The sequence below is a fragment of the Phoca vitulina genome, unplaced genomic scaffold (assembly GCF_004348235.1).
Source record: "Phoca vitulina isolate PV1807 unplaced genomic scaffold, GSC_HSeal_1.0 scaffold46, whole genome shotgun sequence".
Lineage (NCBI taxonomy): Eukaryota > Metazoa > Chordata > Mammalia > Carnivora > Phocidae > Phoca > Phoca vitulina.
In genome coordinates this window covers 11,850,572-11,869,180 of record NW_022589749.1, presented here as the reverse complement: position 1 = coordinate 11,869,180, position 18,609 = coordinate 11,850,572, and the positions used below count along the sequence as shown (strand labels likewise).

At 49.1% G+C, this 18,609-nt stretch overlaps 1 protein-coding gene across 2 annotated transcripts in view; it reads right to left on the bottom strand.

Annotated features, from left to right (window-relative positions):
- Positions 1 to 18,609, bottom strand: part of LOC116649090 (transmembrane protein 132B-like) — a 260,617-nt gene that overhangs the window by 72,849 nt on the left and 169,159 nt on the right. The gene's annotated exons all lie outside the window — the stretch shown is intronic.

The following is an 18,609-nucleotide window of genomic DNA, read 5'->3' as shown; positions in this document are numbered from 1 at the left end:
GGGAGAAGGGAACGATGGGGCATGCCGTCGTCGGGAGAAAAATACACACAGCATCCAGGCAGGACAGTGTAGCCAGGGAATGCCTGGTCTGGCGTTGGCAGAACACAGTTCCCCAAGGAAGAACCCAAGGACCCAGGCACTCCGGCACTGAGAAAAGGCCAACTCACAGCCTGGTTGTTTTCCATGTGTTCCCTGCTCCTCAAATGACCCTCTGCTGCGACTAACCAGAGTGCGTCTCCTGCTCTGTAACAGAGGATTCCAGAGCATCATTCAAGTTCTTGGATAGCAGCCTTGGGACTTGCCTGAGCTGGGGACATGTCCGGGGAACAATCAGGAGGAAGACAGAGCCATGGAGCACCCTCTGCTCGCCGTGCCTTAACCAGGTAGACGTAAGAGCAAGAGGACGTGCTTGGACTTCTGAGCCCAGGAACAAATACAGCACAAGGTTGGCAGGTGCTTGGCTGGGAGGAAGCATGACGTCCCTCTGCTTCCCAGAGGCCTGTGGACCCACAAGCACTGCCCAATGAGGCCCTGGGCACCCTTTACCACAGGTACATCAAAAGGAACGTGATAGGAATGCCTGAGGGGCTCAGTCGGTGAAGTATCTGCCTTCAGCTCAGGTCATGATCTTGGGGTCCTGGGATGGAGTCCCGACCCCATGTGGGGCTCCCTGCTTGGCGGGGAGTCTGCTTCTCCCTCTCACTCTGCCCCACTCCCCGCTTGTGCTCTCTCTCTCGATTTTTCTCTTGCTTGCTCACTCTCTCTCAAATAAATATAAAATCTTAAAAAAAAAGAAAAGGAACATGATTCAGCCATAAAAAGGAATGAAGCATTGACACCCACTACAATGTAGATGAACCTCGACAACATCAGTCAACATGGAAGAAGCCAGACACAAAAGGCCGTGTATTGTGTGATTCCATTTATGTAAAAGGTCCAGAAGAGGCGAATCCGTAGGGACACAGAGCAGGCTGGTGGTTGCCCGGGACCGGGGGCACTGGGGGAGAAGGGGCAGTAACCGTTAGACTAACCGCTAGACTAACAGACTTGATCGGGACTAGACGGCACCGCGAATGTGCTAAATGCCACTGAACTGGTCCCTGGGAAACGGCCAACTGTATGTTACCTGATTTTGCCTCAATTAAAAAAAAAAAAAAAGAAAAGGGTGTAGAAACAAATGAATAGCCCCTCCCAGGAGAGGTTGAAACTTAAAAAAAATAATAAATAAAAAAGCATTTATCAACACACACAAAAAAAATCTCCAAGACCCGAAGAAGGGAGCTTATAAAGGCAGAATTTCCAGGAACAGGAGGGAGCATTCTGGACTCAAGGGCTGTCCTAACCGCTGGCTTTGCTGCCCACTGTGAGGAGCCCGGGGGGTGGAATCGGGGGCTTTAAATACCTGCAGAGATAGTTAAACAGAGAAGAAAGGCTTCTGCTTCCCTGATTCTCCTTGTGCAGGTCCTCGCGTCCGGCGCACCCTGAGAAGTCCCCAGAGCCGCAGACTCCCCGCCCGGCTCTGACCGACTCCCCTCCTGCCCCACCCACAGACGAAGGCTGCTACCCCCTCCAAGCCTTCTTTCTCACCACTGTGATGTTCCCAGGATTAGTTTATGCGAACCGTGAATAGAGGCGTCCTGTTCTGTCCGCACTTCCAGCCATTCCATGTTGCTGCCAAATGGGCAGTTGGAGAGAATGTTCCAGAACTCGCGTCTCCTCTCTGATGGCACTTGCTATTGTAACAGTTACCACGTTCTGTCGCATGTGCACGACTGCTCACGTAGCTCCTTCGTCAGACAGCCCCATGGGCCGCATTATTACTACTGTCCTCAAAGTCCAGATGAACACATGTCCACCCTCCCGCCCCCAGACCGAGTGGCCAGCTGGAGGTCATGGAGCCGGGCAATGGCAGAGCCAGGATTAGAAACCTGCTCCCATGCACGTGGTATCCCCCGTGAGCCGCGCGCACCACGCCCTGCTGGCAAATGACCCAGGGGACCCATGACCTGCACTCCAGCTCCTAACTGAGCCCTAACGGCCCCTCTCGCTCCTTCAGTCCTGGAGCACAACATGTCCACTGAAGATTCTCCTTGGGGTTTTTCGTTTATTTTCTTTGATTCTGATCCAAAACAAGGCACAGGTCTCTCGTCGTCAGGGACTCAGCATCTCTGAACGGATTCATGCAACTGGATGCCACGGCCTCCCCACTGCCCTCCTTTGTGGTCAGGCAGGAGGTCCCAGTCCTTCTAGGTCCCAGTCCCGAGACAGAGGCCATTGCAATGGGCAAACTCTCCCTGGGAGTGCTGAGAAGCAGGCCTCCAACCAGGGGCGACCACAAGTACCAGCAGCAGGGACAGAGTCTGAGCAGCTCTGGAGGCCAGCCACTGTGCTCACCATTGTCACTGTCCTTGCTGGTCCTAAAGAGATCACGGGGGAGGCTGGGAGGCAGGCTTGGGACGGTGACCTGTAACTAACAGAGGTCACCCAGCAGGGTCACACCCGTGCCTAGGGCTGTGCATGAGGACAGAGGCAGAGAGCAGACCAAGGTGGCCTCCCGAGGTTTCCTTCAGATGGGATTATTGGCCCTGGGGCACCACAGATGCTTTTCTACGTGCTGCAATGCTCTCGAGAGGACGTCTGACTTCTTCACCTTTTCCTGCTTACCTGGAGCCCAGATGAGAGCCCATCACAGTAGCCGCCCATCTGCTTCCCTCCCTAGGGCAGCCAGCCTCGGGTAGCCCTCCAGGTTTGGCCATTAGCAGGGGCATCTCTATGTTCTCCCCTGCAGGGTCACTGGCTCTCAATTTCTACTCCACCATCCACACCCGAGCACTGTGCTTGGCATTAGGGCTCCAGACACAATTACTTTTCTCCTCTATCCCCATCCTCCTCCCAAGCCACCTAGAAGGACTGGGACCTCCTGCCTGACCCAGAGCATGCCATGAACGTTTCTGCCCTAACGCCTTCCCGCACTGCTGGTCTCCTTTGGTTTTGGTAGCTCCCCTGAGCTGCAGCAAAGTCAGACCCGAGAGGCTCACCAGGCTGCACCAGTGATCTGGAGCACAAGAGAGCCAGAAACTTCAGTGTGGTTAATTTCGAGGCCAAGAGGAAGTCTCAAGAAAACAGACACCTACTCGCCCCCTTCCAGGCTTCCTAGGGCCCATCCCTCCCCCAGAAAGTAGATTTTCAAGCTGCTAAATACCTTCCAAAACTTCCATAAAGACAGTCAGCTTTCATGCCCACTAAGGACAGGAACCGTGAGCTCAACAGTCACACACGAACTGTCTCCGTTAGGGCTGGGAGCCACACAGGACAGATGCATGGCATCACGGGGTTTGTCTTAGCTTTTATTCTCAGTTATTATTATCGGTAGCAATGCACTCTCGCAAGCCTCCTTGTACAGCACAAAAAACAGACACTTGCCCATCAGAAGGGCTGCAACAGAAAGAGAACATAGCAAGTGTTGAACTATGTTGACTCGTGCGCATTGCTGGAATGTGTGAACGTGGTTCCATTTCTTTGGAATACTATCTGGCATTATCTCCTAAGCTGAATTTCTGTAGATCTATAGCCCAGCACTTCCACTACCAGGCATATGCCCAAGAGAAATGCATGCATGTGTTCCCCAGAAGAGCACAAGGGAGTTCATGGCAGCACCATCCTATGAAGCCCCGAATGGAAACAGCCTAAACTGCTCACTGAGAACAGAACAGATACCAGTGAATACGTGCAGCAGAAATAAGAATGAGCAGTCTACCACCACCCAAAGCAACATCATGAATGTACAGCAATGCTCTCGGGCAAGAAAGGGCACACTGCAAAATCCCATTTACAGAAAGTCAGGCAAACAGACTCTGAGGTTGAAGTCAGCATTGTGGTTACGCTTTGGGGAAGTAACTGGACGGGGCCCCCAGGGGGACTTCTGGGGCCCCAGCCATGTTCTGTTTCTCCTTCTGGATGTGACTGCACGGTGGGTTTCGAGAATTCATCAGACTGTGCTCACTCGTGTATACTTTTCTGGACATCTGTTCTAGTTCCGTATAGAGTTCACAACAAAGCAAGCAGACCTCATGTCTGTAACAGGGATGCCAAGTTGCAGCCAGGGCAACACCTACCACTGGATGTGACCTCCCCGCTGCTCAAGCTCAGTGGGAGGCCTCAGGATGAGTCAGACCACCACCACCCTGGACACACAGAGGGGCTTCTCCCCCCAGCTGCCACCACCCCTTGAGGTCCCCACCTTTGTTCTGAGGAGCAGAGAGTAATCTGAAACTTTGACCTTGTCTATGATGGGGAAGGGTCTTAGAATCCAGATGAGCACCCCTGCTGGTTGGACCAGGGACCAATGACATTCCAGCTGCTGTGGGTAAGCAATGAGAAAGACATTTAGACCCCAGGCCAGTCTCTACCCAGCAGGGACTAGAGACAGGGCAAAGGCCCACAGCTTCTCCATCTCATTCCCCCTATATCTTTTCAGCCCACCACATCTACCACCTAGCAGGGCACAAGAAAACTTGCTTGATGAGTGCAACCGAGTCTTTCTGTCTTATACTTAGGCCATCCACTTTAGACTTAAATACTCAACTCTAGGCAGGATTTTTGGCCATTTGGTTGCTTACACAGTGGATGTGCAGTAAAGGATTAATCCTCTGCACTGAGAGACTCTCCTCATGTGGTCAGTGTGGCTGCACCAGCTCCAGATCTCACATCCTCATCCACAAAGGAAAAGCATGCTTCTCTCCCTCAGAACAAAATCCTGGAGCTAGGTTTTCATTGGCTGGATTAGATTGAGGATTTCACCTTAGACAAAGAACTAGGTGGCCTAACAATGCTCACTGGTTTAGCCAGTCAACTACCACCCCTGCAGTAAGAATAAAGTTAAGCCCATCTGAATCACATTGCAATAACCACAAGAAGTGGTCCCTAAAAAGAAATTCAAGTCACAAGAGAAGAAATGAATGCTGGGTATCAAAAACACAAGCCTAAAGGCAAATTACTGAGGTTCTAGCCCTCTCCTAAAACTGTTCCTGAATTCCAGTTCTTAGCCCAAATCCTTCCCGATTTTAGATTATATTCGTTAGAATAATTTAAGCCCAGAAAAACCCATGTCTTGAATATTCATTAAGTGTGTTTTAGAGAAATGTTTTTAGGCTTGGTGATATTCTTAACACTTGTTATGTATAACAACAACAATATCTAAAACTATATGAAAACTATTAATGGTCTAAGTGCTATAATGAGCTTCGGGGATCTGGGGGCCGAGCAAGTAAAAGGTATGACCACAAGGTGGCAGGAGCACACAGCAAGATTCATGGGGCAACACTTGGACAGGCTTGCATGCTACGGAGTCCCTCACAGTGTAAGATCTTCCGAAGGATATGGCACCACCAGCACCCCGAAGGGGAGGAGGGCAAGGGAGCTCCAGGAAACAGGAGGATCAGAGGGCGGTTATGTGTCTACCTGACGTCACTGAGCAACACATGGGCAAGTCTGCGGATCGGAGCCGACTTATAACCAGGGTCTTATAACCAGAGTTTACGGCTAACAGACGTTGGGTATGCAGGGTTTTTGCAGGGTATGCAAAGCAGGCAGCCTCCAAATGGCTAAAAATATGCTTATTTGGGATATATTTATAACAATCAGATGTGTAAAGATTTGAGTTTGGCGCTGGCAGGATTTTGAGCTAACAAGTCCCAGTCTGCTGTGAAGAAATAAACAATACAGGGGCCAATACACAGGGACCATCTTTGGCTCATTTATATAACAACTACTTTCTGATATTCACAAAAAAAAAAAACTTACATTTATATTTCCATAGGGTCTTCATTATACAAATATTTATCTGAATTCTTGTAGTTATGGGATTCCATTGAGAAGAATACATTGGAAGAATGAGAAACTACTTGTTGATGAACTGACTCCTCAGATGATCGGTCCCACTCACATATGCCCTTGGGTGACAGCGCACCTGTGCCCACCCACCACTCCCGCATCCCTGCCTTTGGGGTTGGTCCGGTGCTGCTGGTTGTCAGTTACAAACACAGTGCAAATGCAATGCAAATCTACTGCAAAGTGAAATTGCAAATCTTGTGGACCTGGAGGATTGCCAACTGCCAGCAAAGCTACAGAGAAAGAGATTCCAGGAGGGGGTCCACCAACGGCCGCTCAACAGATCTGTATTGACCGTTAACAAGTGAACGGGAAAAAAATCAACAAGAAGGATCCTTTCTTCAAAAGAGAACAGTTCGAATAGCAAAGCATCGTGAAGCTCTTGAGGAAATTGGGGAAGCCCTCGAATAGGTCTGCTAAACTGATCCTCTCTGTGATCCTACCGACAGTGTCGGGTGTGAAATGAAAAACGCGATATTGCACAGTCGTAGAAAATTGGAGGAAAATAACAAATTGTCAACGGGCAATGCGTGCTTTGTTCTAAGTGGCACAGAGTGGGAATTGCTGAACCTAAATTTTGTTTAATATGAGATAAAATAAACCTGTCATAATTTTTATTTCATTTCTCAAGGAAGAAAAAAGAATCCCCATCAAGGTTCCTTTTGCTCACTATTGTCTATGACACTTTATGCTCCCGTTTCAGTAGATTCCTTTCAATTGGCCAAATATTCTCAAATTAAAGAAAAACTCCTAACACTCTTGTAGCTTGGAATGGCAATGCTCTTTAAAAAGGCATGTTTGATGTGTGTAAAAATATGCGAACATTCTGTATTGGTGGGGAACCTACTCCCTTCTGGTTCCTAGAACAGCGAGTGCCTTCCGACCCCTGCAGGAACTTCTCCCTAATCTTCAGGTTTGGGCAAATGTCACCTTCTCAGTAAGCCTTTCATAGTTATCCGAAACAGAACACTAATACCCAAACTCTTGGCTTCCCGTGCTTATTAGCTATCTCCCCCACTGGAGGAAAGCTCGGGAGAACAGGTGTTTTTATGAGTTTTACTCCCTACTTTATCCATGGTTCTGAGAACCAGGCCTGGCAGATGGGAGGCACTTAATAAATATTGGCAGAATGGAGGGTCTCTATCTAAGGTGTCATCTGTCTCTGGATGCACCACAAATATGACTTTGAAGACTGAAGATGCCCATTAAAGAAAAAAAGCCACCAAGGACAGGGGAGGAGGTACAGGCATTGGAACCCGCTGGACCAGAGGTTTTTGAACTTTCAAGCACAGCAGAATCACCTGCTGCTAGTTACAAATATCTAGACCCAACCTCCAGAGACTGTAATTCACTAGGTCTGGGGCAGGACCCAACAGTGCTGTGTTTTTGAACAAGCTGCCGTGAGGACACGTGTGGTCCTCAGAACACTGGGTAACAGCGTTTGGGACACGTTCCAGAAGATCACATGCCGTCAAGGAGAGGAATGCCAGGGAACATCTGGTGTTCGACACACTCTCTGAGATAAGCCCAGCTCTGGGCACTGGAGCATTTTCAGGGTGTGATTCAAGAAAACTGTAAAGATACTTTTAATTTGGATCCTCTCAGCAAACCACTTTCTGTGTGATCAATCAACCAGAGAGAGATGTATGCATCTCCCCACTAGGCACCTGGAGGCTGGCAAAGTCAGGCTCTGCTGAGAGCTCGTTTCAGACCATGATTTAAACTCGGAAAAGACTGCAGGATAGGGAAAAGAGTCTGGGAGGGAGCCCACCACACTGGACCGGCCAAGATGGCCACAAGACAGGTGGGGGGGTTCCCTCCTCTCCAAGTGGCTGAAAACCAGGATACTGAGAATAGATCTTTTCGGTCTTCTGAGTATGAAAGAGACCAGGAATCATCCTGAAGGACAAACAGACAAGCGAGCTAGAAAAACACATAGTCCTTCCGAGCAAAGTGTTGGAGGACATCGGAATTTCAGCTCTGAGCATAGGAACACGCTAAGAGGGATCTCGATGCACAAGAGAACTTTCCCCAAGCAATGCCTGCTGACTCCTTGGGGCGATCTCCCCTCTCTCGTCTCCCTGTTCAATTCTAGCTTTTATCTAGGAAAGTCAGAGTCTAAGCAAACTCCTTGTATAGCTTTTGACAAATCAGAAATTTAACGTTTTTACAAGCAAAAGAATGGTTTTAATTATCGCAATGTTCCTATCACAAGAGGTGCCTTGATCTTGTCATTTTGTTTGTGTTTGTTTGCCTACCCCTCGAGAGATAGCTAGATATCAGCAAAGCCCATTTGCAAAGCAGTGGGGTCCCTCACAGCAAGAAAGAATGATAAATAAGAATGAGCTTGCGGCGATTTCTACTACAATTCTAGAAATTTATTTTCCACTCTGGCCAAGGCAGCTCTGAGTGTGGAAATGCCAGTGGGCTCACCCCTGCAGGAAGCTCCACTCAGCCTGAGAAGCCGGTTCTCCCGTGCCTCGCTGAGACTGTAATCATGTTGTTTCCCCAACCAAACGATGTCTTCTACAGTACAATCATTTCTTCCCTGACTCGGCTTTACAGACACTTGGCCAATCTCAAATCACAGTGCCTTCCACAGGTAATCCAACAGAACAGGATTGCCCCCGAAGTTCCTGCTGGGTCTCCCCTGCTCTGTGCTGGCTGTATGAGTCTCCAAATGACCACAAACTGGGGAAGGGGGGCTTAAATCAACAGCCTCGGTTCTGGAGGCTGGAAGTCTACAAGCAGGGTGCTGGCTGGGTGGGCTCCTTCTCAGAGAGTCCGGTCCATGCCTCTTCCCCAGCATCTGGTGGTTGCCAGCAACCCTCAGCTCCTAGACGCCTCTCTCCACTCTCGGCGTCTGTCTTCACACGGCCTCCCCTCCGTATATCTGTGTCTCTCCTCTCCTTACAAGGACCCGGTCAGTGGACTGAGGGCCCGCACTAATCCCAACTAATTGCATCAGCCATGATCCTATTTCCAAATAAGGTCCCATCCTAAGGTTTCAGGCGAGCAGGAATTTGGGGGACCTGACACATCCTCTACAGGCACAAAGGCCAAAATAAAGAAGGTGAGGTGAGGGGACAGCAAAGGTTTCACTTCTCCGAAGCACCAGGTGCCTGAGGGGAGAGCCCAGAGCGCGTCTGGGGACCAGCGCGTCTCAGTGCTGGTCCGTACTGGGCGAGGTGGATAAACTCCAGGGTGGCCACTCTGATCTCCCAACTCCCAGTGATCACAACTTTGTCTAATCCCTTCCCTGTGAGTGCGTGTACGACCTGTGACTTGCTTCTGACCAACAGACAACGGGAAAGCAATAAAATGCCACGCACACACCGTGAGCACACTTGGCAGGGGCAGGGAGATGGAGATTTTCTCGGGGCCGTATAAATGGCTTCTCATGGTTCAATTAGCGAGGCAATACTGTTTAATGGGAAGCGAGGATTAGTAAATGCAGAGTAATTAAGAACCAGAAATGTTTCTGAAATGAAAGGGATTTGGAAAGTAGATACAGTCTCAGGGGGTTGGGTTCAAAATGCTACTGTGGGGTATTGTGTTTAATTTAAGATCTATTCACTGAGTACCTGTTACACATCAGGTGTTAACGAGCTGCTCTGTGTGGGACAAATGGACAGTCCTAGGAGACAGACAGACAGAACAGTGAAGTTACCACGGACTGGAAGCTACATTTCTGGCTTGAAAACCAGACCCCAGCTGCGTGACCTTGGGAAAGTCACTGAGTTCCTCAGTCTCCCCATCTGGAAAATGGAACTGTTAATAATAGTACCCACCTCACAGCAAGGGTTGAATGGAGACAGTATGTACGAAATGCTTAGAGCAGAGCCTGGCATATAATAAGGACCACACAGCATCCATCATGCAGGCGGTGGTGACAGGAGTGCCCAGGTATGTCCCCTTCCTAAAGCAGCCTGCCCCCCAAATGCTGACATTCCGAAGATTCATCCCTTGTTGCTAAAATGCTTCAGGGACAGACTGAGAAGTACAGAAAAGCTGTTGGGGGAGCCATCCAACAAGCTCCCGGCCTTGGTCACCTCACCCACAGAAGACCAGGCAGACTCGTGGGGTCGGCCCAGCATCCAGCCTCCTCTCCTGATAAAGCACTTGGACTTCCCACTGGGAGCAGCGCATGCTCAGACCAGGAGTTCCACTTGAGCGGACTCCACACTCAGCTTCAGGAATCGGTATGTGGGTGGCCAATCAAAGTATCATGTCCTCCTGGAGAGAAACCACATGACCCAGCCACACCAATCAGAAATATCCCATCCCCTGGCCACAGAGGACGGGCTCACAAATAGACTAGGACCCGGAATTTGTTGGGGAGAGTTGAGCCTAGCTCTCTGTTCACTAAGCAGCAAGCGTGGCAAGACTCCACCACCTGCCTGAGAATGAAACCAACAGGTGGGAAAGAGATGGCTTCCCACCACATTGTCTGAGCATCTGAATTCAGCCAGACCTGAGGCTGTCTTGGCACTTTTCAGTTATAAGAGCCAGGAAATTCCCTTTAAGCTTCTTTGAGTTGGGTTTCTTCTATCTGCAAGGGAAAGTGCACTGACAGGGGCGCCTGGGTGGCTCAGTCGTTAAGCGTCTGCCTTCGGCTCAGGTCATGATCCCAGGGTCCTGGGATCGAGCCCCACATCGGGCTCCCTGCTCCATGGGGGGGGGGGCCTGCTTCTCCCTCTCCCTCTACTGTTCCTCCTGCTTGTGCTCTCTCGCTCTCTGTCAAATAAATAAAATCTTAAAAAAAAAAAATAGTGCAGACAAAAAGAGTCAGGGTCTGACATTTCTGCCACTCAGAGGACAAAATAAAATCCCAAAGTTCACAGAAGATACACATACAAAGTTAGCCGGTAATCCAAGGACAAGAGAACAGATGGTGGAAGCATGTTCAGTATTTCAGCCATCCTTGTGAGCACCGAGAGCAAATATTAAACAAAAGGAATCTATGGAAACAATCCAAGATCCTCTCTCTTTGTCATACCCATCACTTCAGTAATAAATGTTAATAAACAAAGCTAAGGTATAAAAAAACTCAATTCATAACTCAAAAATAACCTGACCTTTTCTGGAATTAAACTCGTTTTCTGTCAAATCTGCTGTTTGTACAATGTCTGGTGATATAAATTCTCAAATGCCTGATAAAGAATCATTTTGTCTAGTAATTTAAAGCATTTTGTGAGCCACAGTGAGTTTTTTTCATGTCTTCCTCTCTGCCCAGACACGATCAAGGGCTCACCCTGACACCCTGGATATTCTGTCTGTGAACACTTGCCAGTAACTGGGTGGGTACTCACAGCCACCACAAAATACACACACACACATCCATATTCACAACTTCATCTACCATCTACAGTGTGATGACCCAGAGTTATTTTTGCAATAAAGAACTTTCTCCTGAGTCTCAGCTACATGGCTGAGTGAATACTTTGAAATCACCTTTTAGAAGTCTCAAAGGAAAATCAAACTCAACATACTCAGAACTGAACTCAAGATCAGCCCACCCAAAAATCAAAAACAAAACCATCTTGCTTCTCTCGTCATCTTTGGGAAAGGACCACTGTCTTAGTCTGTTTGGGACATGCTATAACAAGATACCATCAACTGGGGTGGGGTGGGTCAGGAGGGTGGGGGGCGCCTTAAACAGCAGAAATGTATTTCTCACAGTTCTGGAGCCTGGAAAGTCCACGGTTCAGGCGCTGGAGGGTTCTGCTCCTGGTGAGGGCTCTCCCCCTGGTTTGCAGCCCGCCGCTTTCCTGCTCATATTATGGAGAGCAGAGAGAAGCAGCAAGCTCTGTCCTGTCTCTCCTTATAAAGGCACAAACACCATCATGAGGGCCCCATCCTCTGACTCATGTACCTCCCAAAGGTCCATATCCAAATACCATTACTTTGGGGAATAGGGTGTCTACATATCAGTGAGGCGGGGGGAGTGCCCAGTCCATAGCAACCACCATCCAGCAAAGTGCTCAAGCCAGAAACCTGGAGATCAGCCTTGATACCCCCCTTTCCGTGACTGCCTCCCCATGCCTCTCTCCACACCCCTCTGTCGTTCTCACGTGTGTCGCTGCAATAAGCACGGACAACGCTTGCTATAAGCCATATGGCCATGGGGGTGCCTGCTCAAAATCTGGAGCCATCCAAGTTCCAAGCCTAAAGCTCACTGGTTACACCAGTGTTCAGACACATCCGAATTCCCACAAGGCCCTGTGTGGTCTGGACCGCAATTAAGAGATCACGAAGCTGCCTGTTGGAGGAAGGGGCGAAGCTAACGACTCGGTGGCTAACAGCACAGACTCTGGAACCAGGCTGCCTGGATTCCAGTCCTGGCTCTACCGTTTAGCTGCTACATCACCACTCTGAGCCTCAGTCTCCTCATCTGTAAAATGGACTCACCAGAGCTCACAGTAGCCATCTTATAGGTGTCATATGAGGACTGAACTGTGAGCACTTAGTAGGTGGTATTTTAATTATCGCTCTAGGCTCCTGGCTTCATGCTTCCCTATTGGTCCTTCTCACCTCCTCAGAAGCCCAGGGCTTTTTTCCCACCTCGCTGTACTGGTTCTTCTGTTTCTCCTATGGATCTGTTTCCTAGCCTCCTCCTCTTACCCGTACTGCTGGGGGGCAAGCAATGAACAGCATCCCAAGAGGCTCCCTTGTGCCCCTCTGGCCTCCTGCTGGCTTCCAGGTGGGATCAACCAACAGATGGCACAGCAGGAGATGAGAGGGTGAGAGAAGAGGCTGCGGTTTTTACAGCCCTGGCTTCTCCCTGCTGGTGAGGGCAGCTGAGCTCCTCGCCCTATGAACACGGCTCCTGTGGACAAGCCTTGTTGCCTCCAACTAATGCTCTCCTAGGTCCCTGCGAATCCCCCCCAGCCCTCGCCCCCTGGGCCAGGGTGGTAACTGCTTAGGCCTGTCACCGGTCCTGGGTGCTTCACCACCCCTGGCTGGCTCCCTTCGCCCTGCCCCCACCTTGGTCAGAAGCCCCCTTCCTCAGGTTCTCTTCGGGCTGTGCCCGCTCTTTCCCACCCAAACCCTGACTGGTTCAGGCCTCTGCACAGATGGTTCGCTGCGCCTGAAGCCTTATCCCTCACACACCACCCCCCCACCTCCAGTTATCTGGATCACTCCTATCCACTTTCGACTCAACTTAATCCACACCTCCTCAGAGAAGCCTTCCCAGGTGCACAGGACCAGGTCAGTTTTTTTGAGCACATCTCACTTGTTTTTATTATATCCCCGTCTTTAAACGATGCTTTGCACACACTTGGTGCTCAGAGCGCACTTGTCGAATTAATCGTACAATCCAACAGTGAAACATGGCAGGTCCCTGCCGTGGAAATGACCAGGCTTTATCCGATGCAGGCAGAAACAATGCAAACTGACATCAAAAACGAAGCCACTCGGGTGGCTTCTCAACCTGAGAGAGATGTTTTCGGAGGATGTGGACACCTGCCATGTCTCGGTCCCTGACAAGCGGCTACTTACGAATGCTCCCTGGCCAAACTTTGTGTCAGAGCCTGTGCGGCAGACTCGGGCCCTAGAGGCAGGCTGAGTGGCAGGGAAGCCGGCGTGGGTTTCGAGGGCCCAGTGCGGCGCTGGGCCCAACCTCGGCCGTCACTCAGTAGTAGCAGCAGAAACGGCCTCTCGCATCCAGTTACTGGCAAATACTTGCCAAGTGCCTTCACACGTATTATCCCATTTGTTCCTCGTGAAAACCTGTGACCTGCTGCAGAGGAATTATTCACACGCCCACGATCGCACAAGTGGGGAGATGCAGAAGAGAGCTGGACCCCCGTGGTCATGGGTCCCAGCCCACCGGTCCTCCCAGGCGGAGGCGAGCCAGCCTTGCCCACGCGGGCTTTGCCTCCTCTTGCCTGGGGAAGATCCTGACTGTCAGGGGAAGTGCCCAAGCCTCTCCTCTCCAGTGTCTCTTTCATCCAGCTTGGAAAGTGCCTTAAAAGACAATGTAACAGAGAAGCGAAGAGCATCATCTCCAGACCCCCCAATGCCTGGGTTCAAAGCCAAGTGCCACCATTTTCTGCCTGTCTAACCTAACACCCATTATTTTAGCCCCTTTGGACCTCAGCCTCCTTATCTGTAAAGTGGGGACAATAGTGTCCACGTGGATGGCAGCCTTGAGTATTAAATGAATGGAGGTTTACATCACGCAGCACAATGCCTAGCATATATAGCAAATGCGTGTCACTGCTGTCCTTCTAACCATGGCCAGCCCAAGTGTCCCCAGGGACCCGCAGGTAACATAAAGGTGAACAGCTGAGCAGATAGAGACTACAGTAAACCGGTCCCTAATACTCACACGCCTCAGTTTCACGGGATGCCCCATGAGCAACCTGTGTCCTCCACCCATAGAAGCAGCCCTCCGGTGACAAGACCCTCCACCCGTGTAGCTCCAACAGTATGCAATGTGACTTCGGAGTGACTTAGTTGCAACAGCTCTGTGACCCCAAGGCTACCCAGGGGGAAGCATTCTTGGATGAGTTTCTACTTTCTCCCAATCCTGACAATTTTGCTCCATTTCCTCAGTCCAAGAAAATAGTCTTCCAAGACTACACTTCACACAGTAAACGTGTCAAACACATACATACATGCATGTGCACAAACACACACAGTACTCTAGTACACTTCCGTGCTGTGAAAAACAAAAATAAAGGCTCACGAGTGCAGGTCCTGTGATTGGAAAAAAGGAGGGGTAAGGCGTCAGTTACCTACTGAGGTAACTGTGAGGGACACACACAAAAGACCAAGGAGACCAGACTCCAGGTGACACCGCCTTGCTTCACCTTCCTGCAATGGAAAATTCTGTCCTCTCCACACAGACCAGAGACTCTCTGTTCCTTACTGAGTAAATAACCAGAGCACCCATCTGGGTTCCTGTGTTCAGGACCCAAGAGTTCTCACTGTTTGTGATGTAAGTTCCAATGTTATACACAGAGACTTGGAAAAGGAGAAGCAGAAATATTCCTTAATCCTTCTTTCTGAAGAGAGACTTCCTATGTAATGGGGTGTAAATGCAACCTGGGGGGAAGAAAAGGTAAGTGGCATACAGAGAGCAGATTTCTGTCTGGGACATCCGAAGCCACGGATGCTCAGAGCTGTCTTTCTGAGGCAAAGTCTCCCCCACACCTCAGACTCCTGAACTGTGTGGCATCACTTCAGAAACCATCTTCAGAGACATATAAATATATACTTCCAGAGGAACAGAAGTCCCAGAAGCCCCAGGTCTTGGAGAGCTGGAGGTTTACTTCAAACGTGGCTAGGAGCTCCCATGTGACGCTGGCCAGGTCGCGACACTGGGGGGCGGGTGTGAGGTGCCTCCCTGGGCCACATCATTTGGTGACCTGTTCTTATCTTTGCAGACCCAGAAACGCAACCGGATATTATTGGATCCCAGAAAAACCACCTCCTTTCTGTTTCCCCGAAAGCTGAGTTATTCCCACCTCAGCGTCCTCACACTGACTGTCCCTCTCCCGCTCTCCTATAGCGCTTTTGCTGTGCCTGTCCAACTTTATTCAGCCTGCTCACTCACTGGATATTCCCCTAGTCTCAGCCCATTCCCCTTGTCTTACTTCCATGGGCATTTTAAATTGCAACAAGCAAATCATTAAGCAGAAAACAAAAATGCAACAAGCCTCTACATAAAGAACGAAAATGCGAAAGCAAGCAGAATCTAGTAATTCGCTCCTCTGTGACGGTCATTTATTTCATTAGCTGGCAGTGCTACAAAACTCACTTTCAATTCACCACTCCCCAATTTAAAAGACATAAATGGCCCCGGTGCTGACCCACGTCCAGACTACACTTGGCCAGACAGTCTTTCTCCTCGCCAGCCCACCGACCTCCCTGCCTCCTAACCAGGGCTCCATCTAGACTTTGCTCCATTCAAAATCAACAAGTACGCCAGTGCATACCTGTTTGGTTCAGAGAATATGGGCACCATAAGCACCAAAACACTAAGAATTTCTCTGTGCCTCCCCTACTAGAATAGAGCTTCAGGAGATCAGAGAACCATACCCTTCCCCACTAAAGAGTCAGTGCAAAAACCAGTGCCTGGCAAATGAAAGACACTCAAAGATTTGCTGAATTAATAAATTAATGAATCTCCCACAAGAAAAATTTATCTAACACTGATCTGCCTCTCATGGGTTAAATTAAAAATATGGTACTCCTTGGAGCCTCATTTAAATCATTTGGTCATATTTCTTACAGTTGCCAAAGCTACTATAAAGTATAGGGAAGTCACAAAAATAAAGCCATTTTCCCCTGGGAAACCGTAACCTGAAAGTCACATTAGGTCTGTGCCCAACACAAAGCTCATCAGCATCTGTTGTCTTGTGACCTAGAACATTCTGCTTCCCTGTCCCTGAAAAGGCTCCCTCTGGACGGAAGCCCAAGGTGCTCCACCATCTCCAACAATAAAATCCATGGGGGAGCCTCCAGCTGCTGAGCCCCTTTGCAGGACAGGAACCAAACAGCCAAGAGGGGGCTCAGCAGAGCTGCCCTCCAGAGGCCAGAGCTAGGGCCCAGTCCCCTCCACCCTGGACAGGCAAGTCTCCAGAGGCCACACCGTTGTTATTATCACACCAGATGTTATCGGGAAGAAAAAGAGATAAATAAAACACCAAACTTTCATCTCACCAAATTTTAAAATGCTAGCAACTCATAAAAAAAGAGTGCGGGGGGAGCCCAGGTGGCTCAGTCGGTTAAGTGTCCGACTCTTGGGTTTCGGCTCAGGTCACAATCTCAGGGTCGTGAGACTGAGCACCACATCAAGCTCCACATTGGGCATGGAGCCTGCTTGAGATTCTCTCTCTCTCCCTCTGCCCCTCCCCGCTCCTCTAAAAAAAATAATAATAAATAAATAAAAATAAAATGCTGGCAACTCATTCAATTTTTTATATGCTTGAAATTAAATGTTAAAAAAAATTTTTTTAACAAATAGGGAGCAAGCAGTGTTCTCAGACTGTGGCAGACACCCCTATCCCTGAGGGTGCATGAGAAAATTTTAGGGGACATGACAAGGACATAATATTAAATAACATCAAGTTGGAAAAAGAGAGCCTCTAATCTTTATCAACCCTTCTGGCTAAATCAAGTGGAACACTGGAGTTGAGCATTACCGTCTTTAACCTTCTCCAACGCTCGCAAATCTCCACCTTTAACAGACAGAACTAATGAGCCTCAAAATCCAGGCATTTTGGAGCCTTCAGCTACGAAGCTGAATGCTCTAACAGTGGCCTCTGTGTGTAACCACTTTAACAGTTGCCTTCTATTTACAGCAATGATACAGGCTTTCCATTTATAGAAGAGAAATAAAGTTTCTGTCATAGGTGATTGAATTTAGTAAAAATACCAGCTGATTTAAAGAAAATATGAATTGAACAGTTGCACTGGTGATGTGTACACACGGACAAATTAATGAAAACCGGTGGTAAAGGGACCGCGCCCACCACTCAGCCCCTGAGGTCACGGCTTCCAGGGTGAGATGGGTTGAGGTGATAAGTTCATTATCGTCGTAGCTACACATTTACTTTAATGTGTAGTAGGAAAAACTAAAGCCAGAAAAACAAGAGATCGATCTTCCACCTTAAGGGAGTGATATAAAATTTTCTTTTAAGATAAATGTATTGCCAAAAAAAAAGTGTGTATCAGTTGCAATGAAACTAGGAAGGGAAAAGTGGTGTACAAACACTGGGACTCAGAAACGCCAGCTCCGGGGCTGACCCGGCCCAGCTCCCAGGGGCAGCCTCCCGCTGCACCAAACCCCAGCAGCTGCACCCCAGGGGTCTTTAAGCCGCGAATCAAAGAAGCAATTTTCCACCACAAGAGGTGTCTCTATCCAGCTCCATTCAACAAAGCAGTTGGTGCCTCAATTTGAGAATTCCGCTCCAGGTTGGGTTTGTCCAACAGCTCAGATGAAAGGAAAAAACACATCTGGGGGAGGAATCAAGCTGCTGAGAAAGAGCTCAAGAGTTTACCTTCAGTTGTCAAAAAACCCTCTGCTGTAGAACACACGGCCCCCCACCTCCACCTGCCCACATCGCCGTGTCTCCACTGCTGGTGGTTCGCAGAACCACTGAGAATGGGAAGCCACAGACGGAAAGAAATTTCAAGCAAAGAGAAGGCAAGGAAAACAGATTTTTATAAAGCAAAACACCCACAACTTTCACAAATTTAGACTGAGCTAGAATAATTTGATGAGGGGCTCAACCCTGAAACACATTTCAAGAACAATGTTCTGGAGCTGAGCCTCGTGTAATTTTCCGGCATCCGATTACAATAATCAAATCACCCATCTCTCACAGACTTCTCAACTCTTTCAAGGGCCTCTGCGGTTGGTTACATCTCAGTTGATTTACTGGCTTTATGATTAAGGAACTGAGAGTCAGAGAAGTGAAGGGACCCAAGAAAGGTTCTAAAGAGCCAGGACCAGAACCCAGACATCCAACTGCCACGTGTCCTTTCTTCCCATCACCCTGTGTCACGGTCCATTAGGAAGTGCAGCAAAGCATCTCCTGCATGTTCTTGCACAAAACTTCCTGTTCAGAGTGATTCAGTGTCCTGGGACCATCTCTTGGAATGAAGAAGACAGAATCAGGTGACCTCAATGAGGAGAGATGCTATCTGACTGCACTGAGAAACCACAATGGTCATAGAAGAAAGGATGAGCCCCAGCCTACTTGT